We start from the raw sequence: 16,980 nt of genomic DNA on the forward strand, positions 1-16,980 counted from the left end.
ATAAAACACAGAGGCCAGGAAATGGTGGCATACACCTTTAATTCCAGTACTTGGGAGTCACACACTAGGAAAGACGAGACAGGAAATGACTTGGCTGGGCAGAGAAAGGTATATAAGGCGTGAGGAGACAGGAACTGAAGTCTTTCGGCTGAAGAAAGCTTTTCAGGCTGAGGAGTCCTAGAGGTAAGAGGTGTCTTGTTCCTTTGTCTCTCTGATCTTTCAGTATTTACCCCAATTTCTGGCTCTGGGTTTTTTTTTTTTATTATTAAAGACCATTTAGCAGTTTGTATTATACAATTCTATTGGTTATCCTCCAGAACTTGGTGGTATGATCCTATTACAGAAGACACCATGTACTTGAGTCATAGAACATGGACATATTAAGTTGGTAGTGACCTAGAAGCTTCATCTCTACTGGCTAGCTTTCACAGTGTTGGAAAGTGCTTTGCACACTACTGGAGGAGAAAAGTAATCATCAATTTTATCCAACTATGAGCCCTGTGAGCTATAATATTGAAGAACCTGGCAAGACATGCCCACTAGCACAATAGTGGCACCAACCTAACAGGAGTAACCAATCACTTTCTGATTGTATTTTAAGTCCTGCTTCAAAATAGGAATCCCATAGCTAGCACTATCGTCTAACCAAAAACTAGACTGGATAGTGACTAGACAGGTCATAGGCCCTGGGGGAAAGCTGACTACAATTATTCTGCTAAATGGACATAATATTAAACTGCCACTTAATGACTTGTTTTACCTATAGATTAATGTATCTCTCAACCCTTATTAGAGTAGCTTCTGTTTGTAGTACATGGTGCCAACACAGAGTGTTATAACTGATTAAGGTGCCAAGAATAAGAAACCGTGGAATGCTCATCCCTAAAACATCTATAGCATTGTTTCATTTGGAATACTTCTGGAAGTCAGGAAATTGATAAGGGACCATGGGAGGGGGAATCTTCTAAGGGGAAGGGGTAGATAGAACTTAGTGGTATAAAGGCTTAAAGGGGAACAGGAAGGGTTAAATTGGAGTGGAGGGTAGAAGAGACAGGAAGAGGAGAAAATAGAGGAATCATTGTAGAAGATGGGGCTGAAAGAATCTCAGAGCCAGAGGCAGTGAGTGGATGATTCCAAGGAAACAGTGTCTTCTAGACACAACAGGACAGCTACACATATGAACTCAGAGGTCATGACAGCATGCATGTGATCTGTGAGAGCTCAATCCAGACCAAATCCCCACATGGAGAGAGAAGGGGGTACACAGTCCCACTCCTAGCCAGAGTCGTAGGCAATTGATAACTCCTGGGAGAGGGAGAGTCAATTTTCTCTAAGAGCACAGTCCCAAATTATACTTTTTAAAAAGCACTGTCTCAAGAGACTTAAAAATAGCAAAAATCTAACCCAAAAAAAGCAGTATTCCATAGCTTTCCTTTAAGATAATGTCCATCCTGGAGCACAAATCCACATAATTTCTCGGTAGAATTTTTATAAGATGGATTCAGGCAATACAGAAAGAGCTTCGCCTGCTCTCAGAATCTGAGGGAGAACTGGAGTGTGATCCTTGAGTGTAGCGACGACATCACATGTGGGCTTTTATTTTTTTAGTGTCCTGACAAGTGGAAAAGTCAAGACCATGGATGGCATTAAGACACATCCCCCAGCCACCTCTCTGGATGGGCAGCATCCATCGAAGTCATCCTCAATAACTTTGCTTCCTTTCTGCCACTGACCCAGTAAGCATCGACTTCCATGGTTGATGATGCTTCCTCTGCACACAGGTGTGCGGTCCCAGAAGAAAAGATATTGGGTGATTTTGAATTCTACTGTTGGTAGCTCAGTAGTGACTTGATTGATATTAAAGGCCATCAAAATTCACTCCTCCAGTTTCTGCCAGGGCTTTTCTTATCTTCTTGGTTTTCATCATGAATCTCTTCATCTTAAGGGCAGACCTTCTCTAAGCTGGGACTGGCTAATGGTTTGGGAATAACATGATAGTTTGGTGTCCTCCCACAGGCTGGACAGCTGTTCTCCACTCCTCCCAACTGACCCTTCCAACAGACACCGCAGTGCATCATTCTTAGCGGTGCAGACCATGGCCTCACACTCACTGCCACTCTGTTCTATTCTGTTCATCTACCCAAACTGCATGTAGACTTGCTGACCAGACCTCTAGGTTGCCTCTGTTGATGTCCCTGACCAGGTGGATGGCTCTGCTAGAGACACAAAAGATCTCCTCTTCCCTTCTAGGTAGGTTTGAATTCATTCATGTCTACACCCAAATCTGAACTGGTATCATTATACCCCATCCATTCTAATTCTTTGGAGATCGGTTTAGAAGTGTTTGATATGAGCATCAGACCTTTTATTCAGAGAGACAAGCACACCCAAGAGTGTAGAAGTGGCTTCATATCTCCAGTTCCAGGCCATATAAGTCTTTCCTGTGGATGGGCCATTGATTTGCTATAGTACCGAGGACCAAGTCAATGACACTATTTATAGTTCAAATACTGCCTGCCTTGGTCATCCCTGCTCATTATATGACAAATATCTCCAGGAGATTGACCCATCATGACATCATGCATTCACTGGGCTGTAGTTTAGTAGCTGTTGTTTTTCAGGGGCCCAGGACACAAATACAAAGTTCCTGAATGGTGAGTTTGCTTCCTGCCAACTGAGCCTTATTAATCATGGTTTTCAAATAAAGGCTTGGAAAGCAAAGCATGATAACTACTCCTGTAGTCACCATTGCCAGGGGACTCGCAGCCTTCTTTTCCTGTAGATTTTCTTGCTTCTAGGGAACAACCTCCAAAGACTAATAATAGTCTTTTCCTAGTATACCACCTGATACCAGCTTATCTTTTCCTAATGGGACTGTAGCTTAGCATGGAAATGTGTTAACATGAGGAACTATGTTTCTAAATGCAGCATCAGCTCCTTCGTCCCCAGTGCCTGGGCAGCTAAAGCTGGTGACAGACAGCAAGCCATGGAAGTCTAGTGTCTGAGGAGAGAACAAGTTCTTGTACATGTGAGGGTGGAACTGGTCTCCTTTGGAATCTCCAGGGCTGCAGGCAGTTGCAGTTTTCTGCAATGCTGACAGGGCCTAAAGCACTTTGCCACTGCAGTAACATAAAAGGAGACAGAGAACCCAAAAGTGCGAAAGCCATGCATCCAAAAAACGGCCAAAAGAAACACCGCGCATGGTAATGTCCTTGGCTTCAAGGGGACATATGCCGACACCAAGTATTCCAACTGGGTTGGAGATGGGGGACAGGATATGTCCAGGTCAGCTGGCTGCATTCCTGGTGTACATGTCCACACCACTCTTCAGCATATTCCAAGCTTTTGGTCAAACCCCCAGGCTGCTTTGCACCTCTGACGACTCTGAGTGGCCGGGGTACAGAGAGGTAGATGGAGCCATCCACTAGCACAAGTTTTCCATTACTGTTGAGCAAGTGCATGCTGAAAGCCATGATCCTGTCAGAGCACACCTCGTGTTGTTTCCTGTCCCTTTTCTATCCAGTTCTCACAAACAGGGAAAGCTGTCCACCTCTGAAAGGGAGCTAATTGGCTATGAGAAACGCTCCCAGCCCTTCTCTAGAAACGAATGTGAGGCTGCCGTCATTAACCTTGGGATCCTGATACTATTTTGCCATCTCCAATAGAGCATTAGAGGAGCAGATCATTCTGGGAGTAGGACAGGACTAGCAAAGTAAATACAGGTAATGGCATGGCTGCCACGGGTCACCATTGACTAAGATTTCAATGAGCATGTTTATGGTGGGCTGGTGGACACTGGCAGCACTAATGGGGAATGGGAGTGTCATCTCTTGGGTTTCTCAGCTACTCAGTTGGTCACCACTGTCCAGATGTAGTGGTCCTACCAACAGAGTAGTAGGGCTGCTGGACCCTGGACCAGGCAACTTAGACAAGGTGGCAGCAGAGTGTCCGATGGAGCTTCCTTATACTTTGCTGACTCCGTAGGGGGACAAAATAAGCCAGTGGGACAATTATAAATGTTGATGTGGTTAGAACCATGTTTTTCCAGATGGGGTTTCTCCGTGTAGTTTTGGAGCCTGTCCTGAATCTCACTCTGTAGACCAGGCTGGTCTCAAGCTCACAGAGATCCACCTGGCTCTGCCTCCCAAGTGTTGGGATTAAAGGTATGTGCCACTGCCACCAGGCTTCCATTGTATTTTTAATTTACTGTATATTTTCCTTTCTCTTTGTTCTTCTTATTCTCTCTCTTCCCATCCTCGCCCTCTCTCTTTTTAACCGGGGAACTGGGTGCAGGCCGGGGGGGGGGGGGGGGGCAGGGTGTGAAGACCAGGCGACCAGGCTTGACACACGGTCGAGTGTACTCTGCCCTTTTATCTCTGCTTTCCTGCTTGTCACCGTAAGTCCCTGAGCTTAATTCACTCTCTTCCTTGCTTGTCACTAGTTCAGAACTGTCTTCCCCTTCTCTTGTTTTTATTAGCTACCATTACACTTTAATGTGCACGCTAGACTCTGCAGAGTTACAAAGTTAATACTGTAGCTTCCTTCCAAACAATAAAAGAACTTCAGAATGCTTTTTATTCCAGCATATCTCCTTCTCACATCAGCCAACTTAGAGTGCTGCCTTGGATTTGAGTTTTACCTTGTTTTGTTTTGTTTTGTTTTTCCCCATCTTTAATCTGTGTCATTAATAAAATGACGGAAAGATTTGCTCTCTCCTTCCCCCACTCCAAAAAAAAAGGAAAGGAAAAGAATTATAGTCTTGCTTTCTTATGCATCCTGGTAAGTGCTTGAAGAAGATACATAAGTGGGCAACAGACAGACAAAGAACCCCAGCTCCAGCAGTGACCAGGAAAGGATGCCTCGCACCATTAGATGAGGGCTATTAAAACAGGGAAATGCCAAGTGCAGCAAGATGTACGCAAACTGGAACCCCGGGGCAGTTTTAAAATGTAAAGTATTGCAGCTGTAAGAGCTCTTCAATAAAACTAAAAAGAACAACCATGCACTGTCTCAGTACCACTTGTTTTATTTTACCTTGGCGTCCATGCCTAGTGCATCTCTATTCACAACGGCAAGGTGGGGAAACCAGTTTGGGTGTTCATCAGCCGGTGGGTGCATAAAGGAAACGAAATTATGTCACATACTGGAAAATGGACAGTAATGTGGTGATATTTTATTTGTGCTGAAATGTGGTGATATTTTACTTGTATGTTAATAAATAAAGTTTGCTTGGAGATCAGAGGTCATAGCTAGCCATAAACAAAAGTCAGGCGGTGGTAGCACACGCCTTTAATCTGACCACATGGCAGGCAGAGTCTCTGTGTGTTCAAGCATAGTGACACACACCTTTAATCCCAGTACCAACCATAGAGACCTGGAGGTCTGTGTAGACAGGCAGTGACAAGGAAGTGAGGTGGCTGGGCTTAGAGCCAATGAGAAGGCAGAACATCAAGGCAATAATGGCGCAGGTTAGACAGGAAGAAGCTGGTTCTCTTGGGAAGCTATGGTGACATGGTGAGCTAAGGTTAGTTGGTGGCTATCACAATTTCTCTGATTTCTATGGCTTTCACCCCTATATTTGGCTCTGTGTTTCTTATTTAGTAAGACTGTTTAGAAGTTTGTCTACACAGTAATTCCACATCTGACGATATACCCGAAGTAACTGAAGTCAGGGTGTTCAAGAGATATTTGTACATTCATGTCTGTAGAATAATTATTCACCGCAGCTAAACTGAGGGCATTGTAAGTTCCCAGCAACAAATGGATGGATAAGTGAAATGTTCCATGTACATACAATAGTGTCCAGTCTCAGAGGAAGTGGAATTGTGACACTGCATCCCATAGGAGCCTTGGAGATGTATGCTAATGAAATAAGAATAAGATAAATATTCTATCACCACATTCTCTAAGCAAACTGGAGAAAACCCACAGGTATAAAGCAGAATAGTGGTCCCATAGGCCAGGAGGAAAGATGCAGAATTTCATTTTTGTAAAATTCAAAGAGTTCCAGTGATTAATGGTAGTGCTGGTTGGACATCTATGGAAATGGAGTCCATACCATGGAGTTGCATTCCTTAAAATGAGTAAGAAGGCAGAGCCCAGAATGGTGGCACATGCCTGTAATCCTGACCCTTGAGAGGTGGAGGCAGGGGAACCATGTGTTTAAGGCTAGTCTTGGATATCCAGCAAGATCCTATCTCAAAAAACCTAAACTGAAAAACAGTGATAAAGATAGCTAATATCATGCTATATATGGACTACCACAATAAAAAGCATGGAGGGGAAGTCAGGGCCCTGTGACTTAAGCAATGCCTATCTGGGTCAGTCAGCATCCTGACTCTGCTCTGTGCGCTGACACCGAGGTCCATGCCAGGCACCCCATAATCTCACGGGAAGGTGAACATTGTTTGTTCTCTTGTGTACTATGATTCGGAGAAACTTTGTCTGTCCTGAGCCCAGGACGTTACTCAGGGGGAAATGGCTGCCTCTTTAAGCCCCTCTGAGAAATGTGAGCCTTGGACAGGAAGGCTAATCATCGAAGCCACTGAATGGGGTGCCAGATCCTCTTCAAGACTGAGTCACCTTTGCCTGGAAATACCTAAAATTGTTAAGTATGTATTCATTTATTCAAGGAATATTTACTCAGTGACTGCTGTTCATTGTGTATCATTCCAACCATAAGTGCTACAATCCTGGAAATTAAGCTTCATCTATGCTGGTTGCCATGTTGCTTGACAATCTGAGGAAATCTGTGTGGTAAGGATACTTCTGTGTGTAGGGATATTTGGATAGGTAGGCTTGGTTTCCAGAAAACATTGAGGTCAACCTACACATCAGAAGCAATTAGACACAGGCAGGAAGAGGTGATTAGAGGCCCTCTGCTGACATTTCAGACAGGAATATAATGGAGGCACACAAAGAAACCTGCCCCTCCTAGACCATCTACCCACAGAAAGGTGTGCCCATGGGGATACCTGTACAAATTAAGACTGACAATGCTCCAACAAATGGTGCTGGTATAACTGGATGTCAACATGTAGCAGATTGCAAATAGATCCATATCTGTCACCATGCACAAAATTTAAGTCCAAGTGGATCAAAAACCTCAACATAAATCCAGTTACTCTGAACCTGACAGAAAAGAAAGTAGGAAGTAGTCTTGAATGCACTGGAATTGGAGATCACTTCCTAAATATAACACCAGTAGCACAGATACTGACAGCAACAATTAATAAATGGGACCTCTTGAAACTGAGAAGCTTTTCTAGGGCAAAGGACACAGTCAATAAGATAAAAACGACAGCCTGCAGAATGGGAAAAGATTTTCACCAACCCCACATCTGGCAGAAGGCTGATCTCCAGAATATATAAAGAACTCAAGAAACTAGACACTAAAATACCTAACAGTCCAATTAAAAGTGGGCTATAAGAATTCTCAACAGAAGAATCTCAAATGGTTGAAAGACATTTAAGGAATTGCTCAACACCCTTAGTCATCAGGGAAATGCAAATCAAAACAACTCTGAGATACCATCTTACACCTGTCAGAATGGCTAAGATCAAAAACACTGAAGACAGCTTATGTTGGAGAGGATATAGAGCAAGGGGAACACTCCTACACTGTTGGTGGGAATGCAAACTTTTACAGCCACTTTGGAAATCAGTATGGCGGTTTCTCAGAAAATTTTGTGTTTTTTTTTTAAATCCTATCAAAACCAATGTATGCTGCCCAAATTTCTCGGATTTGTGGAGCATGGCTGACTTGCCAGTGGCTGCACTCTTAGAGAAAACTGTCTTACCCTCTCCCGGCAGCTGACAATTGCCAAGAGTTCAGAGAGTCCTGATACGAGTTCCTTCTAGAATTGTGTTTTAGGTGCTTTTCTGCACTGTGACCATGGTCCCTGACAGAAACAAGCTGAGGAAAGAGAGGTTTGTGTAGGCTTATGGTTTCAGAGAGTTGTAGTTCATCAGAGCAGAGAAGATGTGGTAACGTGTAGTCCATGGTGTTGAGTGTGTGGTAGCAGTCATTCATCTGATTGGACCAAGAAACAGAAAACAGCCACAAGCAAGAATAAAGCTATAACCTTCAAGGTTCAGTCCAGTAACCAACTGCCACCAGCCAGGTCACAGCTCCCAAAGGCTCCACAGAATCTCCATCCTGGGAACAAACATTAAAATAAAAGAGCCTACTGTGAACATGTCAAATTTAAACCATAAGAGACTGTCCCTAGGCCCCCAATAATTGTGACCATTTCATGATGTCCTATAGTTTTAGCCATATCAGCACTGTTTAAAACTGCAAAGTTCAGCTCTCTGTTCCTCCCTGTTCCAGAGAGCCGCATCTTTCTGTGCAGTGCCAGCCTCGTTCCTGAGACACGATGGTGAAGGTCGGAGTGAACGGATTTGGCCGAATTGGACGCCTGGTTGCCAGGGCTGCCTTCCAGACTGGCAAAGTTGATATTGTTGCCATCAACGATCCCTTCATTGACCTCAACTACATGGTCTACATGTTCCAGTATGACTCTACCCATGGCAAGTTCAATGGCACAGTCAAGGCTGAGAACGGGAGGCTGGTCATCAACGGGAAGGCCATCACCATCTTCCAGGAGCGAGATCCTGCCAACATCAAGTGGGGTGAGGCTGGTGCTGAGTATGTTGTGGAGTCCACTGGTGTCTTCACCACGATGGAGAAGGCTGGGGCCCACTTGAAGGGTGGGGCCAAAAGGGTCATCATCTCCGCCCCTTCTGCTGATGCCCCCATGTTTGTGATAGGCGTGAAGTACGACAATTCACTCAAGATTATCAGCAATGCTTCCTACACCACCAACTGCTTAGCCCCCCTGGCCAAGGTCATCCATGACAACTTTGGCATTGTGGAAGGACTCATGACCACAGTCCACACCATCACTGCCACCCAGGAGACTGTGGATGGCCCCTCTGGGAAGTTGTGGCGTGATGGCCGTGGGGCAGCCCAGAACATCATCCCTGCATCCACTGGTGCCACCAAGGCTGTGGGCAAGGTCGTCCCAGAGCTGAACGGGAAGCTCATAGGCATGGCCTTCCGTGTTCCTACCCCCAATGTGTCCGTCGTGGATCTGACAAGCCGCCTGCAGAAACCTGCCAAGTATGACGACATCAAGAAGGTGGTGAAGCAGGCGTCAGAGGGCCCACTAAAGGGCATCCTGGGCTACACTGAGGACCAAGTTGTCTCCTGCGACTTCAACAGTGACCCCTCACTCTTCCACCTTCGATGCTGGGCCTGGCATTGCTCTCAATGACAACTTTGTGAAGCTCATTTCCTGGTACGACAATGAATTTGGCTACAGCAACAGGGTGGTGGACCTCATGGCCTACATGGCCTCCAAGGAGTAAGAAGCCCGCCCTGGACCACCCACCCCAGCAAGGACAGCAAGAGAGACCCTCGGCTGCTGAGAAGTTCCTGTCCCATCTCAGCCCCTGATACTGAGCATCTCCCTCACAGTTTCCATCCCAGACCCCCAGAACAACAGGAGGGGCTTAGGGAGCCCTACTCTCTTGAACACCATCAATAAAGTTCACTGCACCCAAAAAAAAAAAAAACTGCAAAGTTCAAAGTCTCTTTTGAGACTCAAAGGCAGTCTCTTAGTTGTGAACCATTATAAACAATAACCACCACAGCAAGATATTCCCCAAGTTGGCAATAGTGGTCCTTATATCTTAAGGATAACCAACAGCTGTCTACTTGGACTTAAGGCCCACTCAATAGAGGAGAGTTTGTGCCTGGTATAACCACCCATGGCTGATGAGGTCACAGACCCTACAGGAAAGTCTACTACTGTTATTTTCCTACACCAGTATAATTTCCAACTGCATTCTGAATTCTTATCCATAAATATGTATAGCACTCATCTCTCAAAGAAGATTCTTTTGGCAGAAGATGGGGTCCATTTTTTTAAAAATCCACAGTTAAAATCCAAAATGCGGAGAATAACTGATAATGGGCCCCAACCCCAACTGATAAATCTACAGCACAACTTCTATACCAAGGCTCAGGGAACATCAACAAAAAGGGAGCTCTTATCACTCTCTGCTCACCCCCTGATCCCAATTCTCCCCAACAGAACATTTCACTCAAGTACCTTATAAGCATCCAAGGGGGGGAAAGCCTGGTGGGTGGCGTTTGGGGGTATGGACACTTCAGAAATACAGCTTAAACCACACAAGTTTGTTTCTCACAGCTCTGAGCCTGAAGATCCGTGGTCAAGGTCCCAGCACGTCCTGGTGAGTCCTTTCTCCTTGCCTTCACCATAGCCACCTTCTCCTGATGTTTTCATGTAGTTCTCACCGGCATGAATCAATGGGGATCCAAATCACATCACCCCTAAATCACATCACCCCCCACAAGGACCTCATCTCCAAATACATCACATTGGTTGTTAAGGGGTTAACAGACAGACTGGAGAAATGGTCCTCAGAGGTGAGGTCATCAGGAGAAGATCAAGTCTTAAGGGCTCTGTCTTCATGAGTGAAATTAGCATCTTATCAAACAGCTCCAGGCCTAGGGGAGCACTTCTGTGTGGTTTACCTCTTCCCATTTGAGGACACAACAGCCAGGGGCATTTGTGGAGAAGAATGCTCAGTGGTCCTCCTCAGGGGCCAGCACCAGGCCTTGATCTCAAGTTTCCCAGTCTCTGAGTGTGAGCAGTAATCCTGATTTTTTTAACTGCCCAGCCCACCATATCTTACAGCAGAGCAAATGCTCTAACCCTGCCTCCATCTCCCAAGTTTAGCAAGTACATCTTTTTATGCCACCATCTCTGCTCTGCCTCGGGGCCCACCCGCAGAGTGCAGGTGGATTTGCAACTGACTGGGGAGCATGCTAGATCCAGCCCCTCAGCTGGCCAGGCTTGTCTGTTCTGCTCCTTCGAACTACTCTCCAACAAGGTCGCATGAGTGGAGGGGGAAGGGTGGCCCACAGTAGAACAAAGGTGTGGATTCCTGAGTGTGAACAAGAACCAAACAGGCAGCCAGTTCCTAGCCTAGCTGCTAGGACCACTATTGGGTCCTAAGGACCGACTTAATTTTTAGGGAAGAGACTGTGTGGGTGGGTTTGTACTTGGTCTAAAGGTGCAGAATTGGGGAAGATACAAAGTCAGATCGGCACAGGGAAGCTAAGCACCGAGTATCTACCCCAGTGCCCTGACTGCCATGAACAGTGGGGTCTCAGTCCCCATACAGGGGCACCGTGCATGCACGCCATCAAAACTGACCCCCTCTTGGCAGTGTCCTCTTCCCACGTGTCAGTCATCTTTCCATCACTGTGACAAATGCCCGAGACAGCGACTTATGGGACGAAAGGCTCATTTTGTCTCACGCCCTCAGAAGTGTCAATCCCTGGTCACTCTACTGCTTTAGGCCTGTGACAGCTCAGTACATCAGAGTGACAGGAGTCTGTGGCAGAAGAGATCTGCTTGTGGCAGCTAGGAAGCCAAGGGAGGGAGGGGGAGAGGCCTGTCAATATCTCCTTCAAGGGCACATCTCGGTGACCTAAATTCTGGCCGCTAGGCTCCACCCCTCACATTTCCACCACATTCCCACAGTGTCTCAGTCTGTGGTCCACACCTTTAATACATGGACCTTTGTGGGACCTACAAGTCCAAACTATAACAATGTACCTACATGGCACTGCCTTTAATTTATGTTTACCTTTTCCCAATTTCATTTTATGTGTATGAGTGGTTTGCCCACATGTTATTAAGTGCACCACATGTGTGCAGTACCCATAGAGGCCAGAAGAGGGCAATGGATCCCTTGGAACTGGAGTTACAGATGGTTGTGAGCCACCACCATATGGGTGCTGAGAACCAAACCTGGGTCCTGTGGAAGAGCAGTCAGTGCTCTTAACCACTGAGCCATCCCTCCAGCCCGTTTAATATAATACTGAGTAATATCAAATATCTTTCCATGGAAATACAGAATGCATGCAAGTTCACCAAAATGCAGGTGCATAATCCTGCAACCTAGAGTAGTATGTTCACACTGGGTTTCCACCATCTCCATCTAGTGCTGTGTTTAGCCTAACCCCCTACTGCCATCAGTGAGAAGCAAGCAGAAGTGATGGGAAGGGGTCTGTGGTAGACTGCACAGCTCTGCGGAGTCTCCCCAGCCTGGGCCCCAGAAGTACTGACCCCAGTTCCCTTGCCATCCCCAGGTGTAGTGGGGCCTCCTAGTCTGGAGCTGAGAGCACACATCCCCAAGGCTGATGCTCTGGGCATGGACCCTGGATGCTGCATACCTGCTCAAGAGTCAGGTCCCCAGAGGCTGGCCTCAGCATGGAAGACAGGAGAAGTCAGACTGGGCCCAGCACATGCCCTCATTTCAGGCTCAGATAGACTCCTAGGGAAACATGCTCAGACCCTAAGGATCGTGTCATGATTCAGAGCACACAGTTGTTTTGTTTCTGAAAGAGGACTAAACAGATGAGGCCCTTTCCTGAGTCATATGGGAGGGGTTTGTCCACTCATGGTACCAGAAATACCTCAGCAATGGCCCAGGCTGGTCTCAAAATGGTTAGGGCTGGTCTAGCAGTGGCATGGCATTTACCATCCTGGACTGGAGGGATCCAGATTAGTTTCTACTGGGGCTGATCTAAAGAGCCCATCCTGACCCTTCATGGCCACCAATCACTTCACTGAAGCCACACCATGCTTCTTGCACATTGTGTCTACCAGACACAGGCCTCCCCCATACATACTATTCTCATGGAATGTGTGTATGGAATTGAATTTTAAAATTTCCCACTTACTCTTGGAAACAGTACCTTTTTTTGTCTTGACTCAGTTTACTATTTTCAAGTTTATATCCACTCATGACTCTGATTGCCATTTCATATGTGGCTTCATATTTTAAGTGACCCTGCAACTGGGACCTTCTGCCCCCAGTTGCTTCCTAGTTGAAGTCGATCTGTGACAGATAAACATTGCCAGTGGTTCCATTAAGCCTTTTGGTTAATAGATCAAAGACTGTGAGTTCAACAACAGAGCTCTGTGGAGATCCACTAGACACTACCATAACTGAAGAAGCCCGCATTTGGCGTCCTACATCAATTGTCTCCTAACCAGCTGCAGGTAAACTAAAAATCCAGAAAGCAGGACAGAGAGTTTTTCAGTGCTGCAGAGCACCAGACCCACAAGCATCTGCCTTCACTCCACAGTACTGGAGTTCCTGCTTTCTCATCCCTCTGCTTCCAACTCACTGCCCAAGGCAGCCCGCACTCTGATGATCTGAAGCCTGGCACCAGCTCTCGGCACAGCCTGTGAGCACAGATCCCTAGAGCCTTGACCTGCATCCATCGGTCGCAGCTTCCTGAGCAGGCATCTTTGTTATTGTTACGGTTTTTCACCTTGCTATAAGGTTCACGCAATGTCTTGCTGGTTACACCTGGAAAACTCTTGGGAAAATCAATCAATCTCTCTGTCTTTCTAGGTGTGTATGTCTCTGTCTCTGTCTCTCATTCTCTCTGTGTCTCTGGCTGGCTGGCTGGCTTTCTCTCTCATGGTCCCCCTATTCTCTCTCATTCTCCCTCTCACTGTGTCTCTGTCTCTGTCTCTCTCTGTTTCTGTCTCTCTTTCTCTGTCTCTCTGTTTCTGTCTCTCTCTCTGTTTCTGTCTCTCTTTCTCTGTCTCTCTGTTTCTGTCTCTCTCTATCTCTGCCTCTCCCTCTCTCTGTGTCTCTCTCTCCCCCGCGCTCGCGTGCCCGTGTGTGTGTGTGTGTGTGTGTGTGTGTGTGTGTGTGTGTGTGTGTGTGTGTGTATACCAGAGAGAGGCTTGAATTCCCTCACCAACCTGGGCCCCTCCCATCCTTCTTTTCAGAGCTAATTTAGTTACGGGTTTGAACAATGTAAACCTGGCAGTTCCCTGCTATTGAAGCTGAGATTGAGGACAGCTGCCGCCAGCCCCAACCCTACAGTGCAGCCCAGGCTGCAGCTTCCATCAGCTTTCCTGAAATAGCCAGGCTTGCTTCCTTCCAGGCTTCCCCTGGAATAACCCGGGGAGGGGCCAGCATTTCCTATGCCCAGGCCACTTTATTCATGACCACCCAGCGAGTCCATATTTGGAGAGAAAAATTTCACTGCTGTGTGGAATGAAATCATATGGTTGCAAGTAGCTGATACGGATTTAAATTAAAAGGAGCTAACAATGGGATTGTGACATATGTAAATCAATACAGGACTCTCCAGGGGAGAGATGGGCAGGAACTGCGCTCACTCTCCAGCGCAGGTGACAAGTGGGGCTCAGACAACTGCAGGGACCTTTTGTCCCCATTTTCCTGGTCAGATTCAACTGACTAGACGAGGATAGCCCAGGAGGATAGCCCAGGAGCTCAGCTCCTTCAAAGCACAGTCCAAGTCATTGCCAGGATGCTGGTTAGGAAAGAGCGTGAGCAGACTTTCTTTAAACTATCCACTTATCAAAAGAAGCTAGTGACCCCATCGTGTTTCCCTTGAGCACACTTCATGCCTGAAGTCCTCCTGTCACCTTACATTCTGCTTGCTGCTAAGCTGAGCTGACTTTTTCCTCATAGGTATGCATCCACTACCTTGCATCCAAAAAATAAAACCAAAAATGCATTCTAGAAAAGCCATGTGAAGGCTAAATCCATGTTTGGTGTTTAAGTTCCCTTGAGCTCATGGGTGCCGTGAGAAATCCCTTCACAAACCGCTCACTGTCGGGTGCCAACAGTGTCTCTCAAAATGAAGCGTGCCCACCTAGACCACAGCTGTGCTTGCAGGGCCATTTAAGACAATCATTTAGGTCATTTAGGATGAAGCTCCCTTCATCTAAACATGAGCCTGTGAGAGTGGCCCTCTCCTCCCATGGCAGCTGCATTCAGGAGCACATCCACATGCCTGAAACTCAGGGGGAGTGAGAGTCTATGGAAATCACTGTTCTGCTCAAAATGGAGACACTAACTACATTCTGGTTGCATCTGTGCTGAGGGACAGGCTAGCTGCCAGCTGCGGAAGAACCAATGTGGGCTTGAGTCAGACCCATGACGAGAGCCTGGCTTCTCTGCTTCTCTTCTGCGTGCGTGCTGATGGCCTTCCTAATCTCATGTGACAAGCTCACCACAGACTCCATTAATATCCTGTGACAACAGCCCTCACCCTTAGGACCAACAGCACTGGCTGTTCTGTGTGACCCACAGCTGGGCACTGACTGGTGAGAGTGCAATTGCTACTTGGGGGATTCCAGATGACCTGAGGACATGGTTCCAGAAACACGTGGAAAAGCCATGCACTCTCCATCTGGGCTGTACAGGCAGATGCTGCTGTCTGAACCCACTGTTTCTATCCACGTGATCTGCCACCCCCAGCTACAGGAACACTCCTCTATTTCCTGTTCACGTTTCTAAGTCTCTGGTTAGCTAAACTGGATACTTGTACTCACCATGGGAGTGTTATAATTTCATTGGAGACCTTTTTGTGTAACTAAATAAATGAACATGGTTACCATATTGACTATGTCAGTCATGGGTCTCATCTTGTTCCCTGTTCAGGGTCCTATGGTTGCTCTCCTAGTATTTGAATTCACCCACTATATCTTTTCCTATTGCCTTATTTAATATTTTTTAATTGACTGGGTACACTAATGCAATATTTAGATTTCTAACCTATTATAAAATCTCTGATTCTAGATGAAAGTTCAGCATAATCATTTTCTTAACGGGATTCATATCTTTGGTTTCATTTCTGCTGTTTTCTTCTTCATAGACCTTTTCATATGCAGGCAGCTTTTTTATTTTGATCTTTCCTTCGTGATCTTGGAAATCATATCTACTATTTAATTCTTTCATTAATTATGTTTAATCAGTATGAATTCAAATCCATTTCCCCTAATTTTTATTGTCAAAATAAAGTGATGTCAGTTGACTGTTTTCTCTAAACTATGAAGGATATTCTTGTCTTCTGGCCACTCAGTTCTCAGCTTTTGCTGGTGGTAGTCATTTGAAGTACAATATTATTATTAAGTTGATGATTTTTAAGCATGTGGCCTCTTTCAAAAATTATTTTTGGCATTGTATTATGTTTTAATATAATATTGAGAATTAATTTTGTTTTATGAGTTTTTGTTTCCTTTGGGGGAAAGGAGTTGTTTATTTTTCATTAGACTCTTATACCATGAATCCTCCACTCTTGAGTTTGATATTTTGATTCCTTACTCAATTGGCTTATCTGACTCAAGTAAGGCTGTTTTTTCCAGGCAAGTCATGCAGGGTAGATAGTTTCGAGTTTATGTACACAAAGACTACTGCCTGCTGCAACAGGGCCAGCAGGCATCTGGGCAGGTGCAGGAGTGGGAGACATTTTCATTTCGAACAGCAGCTTTTGCAGAATAACACACCTCCAAGATTGCCTGGGCACCTCCCCTTTGTCATGGTCTGGGCACCTCCCCTCTGCCCTGGCCTGGGCACCTCCCCTTTAACCCGGCCTGGGCACCTCCCCTTTAACCCGGCCTGGGCACCTCCCCTCTGCCCTGGCCTGGGCACCTCCCCTTTGTCGTGGTCTGGGCACCTCCCCTCTGCCCTGGCCTGGGCACCTCCCCTCTGCCCTGGCCTGGGCACCTCCCCTTTAACCCGGCCTGGGCACCTCCCCTTTAACCCGGCCTGGGCACCTCCCCTCTGTCGTGGTCTGGGCACCTCCCCTTTAACCCGGCCTGGGCACCTCCCCTCTGCCCTGGCCTGGGCACCTCCCCTCTGCCCTGGCCTGGGCACCTCCCCTCTGCCCTGGCCTGGGCACCTCCCCTCTGCCCTGGCCTGGGCACCTCCCCTTTAACCCGGCCTGGGCACCTCCCCTTTCTCTGTCCTGGCAGCCTCACTTGCCTTTGGCCCTTTGCTTCGTCTTGACTCTGCAGAGACTGGCCAACGTCATCTCCCGTTTCAAAGGCAAAGTTGGGGCTGAGTGTTGTCTGCTTTGCTCCTCACTGAATCTCTTTATTTGGT

General features: G+C 46.6%; 1 pseudogene; it reads left to right on the plus strand.

The window, feature by feature from the left end:
- The first annotated feature begins 8,343 nt into the window (after nucleotides 1–8,343).
- On the plus strand, nucleotides 8,344–9,566 carry LOC128099263 (glyceraldehyde-3-phosphate dehydrogenase-like; annotated as a pseudogene).
- Nucleotides 9,567–16,980: the final 7,414 nt, after the last annotated feature.

The sequence above is a fragment of the Peromyscus californicus genome, unplaced genomic scaffold, assembly GCF_007827085.1.
Source record: "Peromyscus californicus insignis strain IS unplaced genomic scaffold, ASM782708v3 Scaffold_6__1_contigs__length_162567912, whole genome shotgun sequence".
NCBI lineage: Eukaryota > Metazoa > Chordata > Mammalia > Rodentia > Cricetidae > Peromyscus > Peromyscus californicus.